A 1,369-nucleotide genomic window follows, 5' to 3' on the forward strand; every position below is an offset into this window, starting at 1 on the left:
TTTCTATCTTAAACTCTCTACTTCATTCCTCACTGCCTCCACTTACTAAAGCTGGGTATACAATGACAATTTTTTCCGTTCAACCCAGTGGGCTGAGTGAAAACATACTGACAAATCACCTTACCAATACAAGGGGTGTTGGTACAGTGATCTCCCTTTCAGTATCTTTGTATTATGACAGAGGGACTTCCCCCTGACCAGAATACTCAGATCAGCATCTGCACATTCGCTGCAAGCCCTGATCAGATGTTGGTTTTTCAACATGTCTCTTCATTAGATTAACTTCTGTCAGAGAGACAGCTGTACACACTGATGGAAAGTCGGCCGTTTCTGGCTGAACACTCTGATTTTCAGTCAGTATGTGCCCATCTTAACACATTCACTGCCCAGGAGATTGCAAATCACATAAAAAATAAGACTGATATAATTTGTGTATCCCCCCACTTAACATTCCATGTCTACCTGCACACTCAGTACTTTCCTCATTTAACTCCGCTACTATAGAGGAAGTCACTAAACCTTTTTCTATTGCCAAACTAACCACCTTCCCCCTGGACCCCATTTCCTAGCAAATATTATAGTCAGTCTCTTATTCTATCCTACACTATTTAACTCACATCTTCAATCTCTCCCTCTACTGGCATCTTCCCCAGACTTCTAAAACATGTGCTGGTCACCCCATACTTAAAATCCCTTGCTGGACCCCAACAATCTTAACAACCTAAGACTCGTGTCCTTACTCCCTTTTACCTCCAAACTCCTTGAATGCAAGGGAACAAGTCCCTCATATATGGTTAAATTTTTTATGATCATATTCATACAAATATACAATTTATATGATGGTACATAACTCCACAGTTTTGAAAACTCTGAAGAGTCAATGTGTTTCACACAAATGCTTCCTCAGAACCTTTTTAATGGAGTCAGTTGACTTCAGAGCAGAAATTGGAGGTAGCAGCTAGCAGCAGCCATCGGTCGCCTCATGCTCCATAGGTACATGATTTGGATATACATCCATCCATTAGGGCCATAAGCAGCAGCTATAACGATATATCCAAGACAAATGATCAACATTCATTAAAGGACCACATGTACATAACGTCCAAGGACTTACATATATTTTGTCAAAACATACTCTCAATGCCCCAAAAAGTCTATAGAGTAATAGCTTAACTTATGGCATACAGCAATTCAGACCACAAAAAGAACTCATAGCTGCTTATGAATAAATGCATCTCCAGAATAAATTTCCAGTCCCATGGACAGATAAAACACAGTTTCAGAAGGGCAGAGCAAGGTAGAGTCCCATCCCCAAAATGCGCCGCTGGTCACCCTATTAGATGTAGTTTCTGAAACTGAGTCCCAAAAA

The sequence above is a fragment of the Staurois parvus genome, unplaced genomic scaffold (genome assembly GCF_062004578.1).
Source record: "Staurois parvus isolate SC_StPar_1 unplaced genomic scaffold, SC_StPar_1.0 ptg000007l, whole genome shotgun sequence".
Lineage (NCBI taxonomy): Eukaryota > Metazoa > Chordata > Amphibia > Anura > Ranidae > Staurois > Staurois parvus.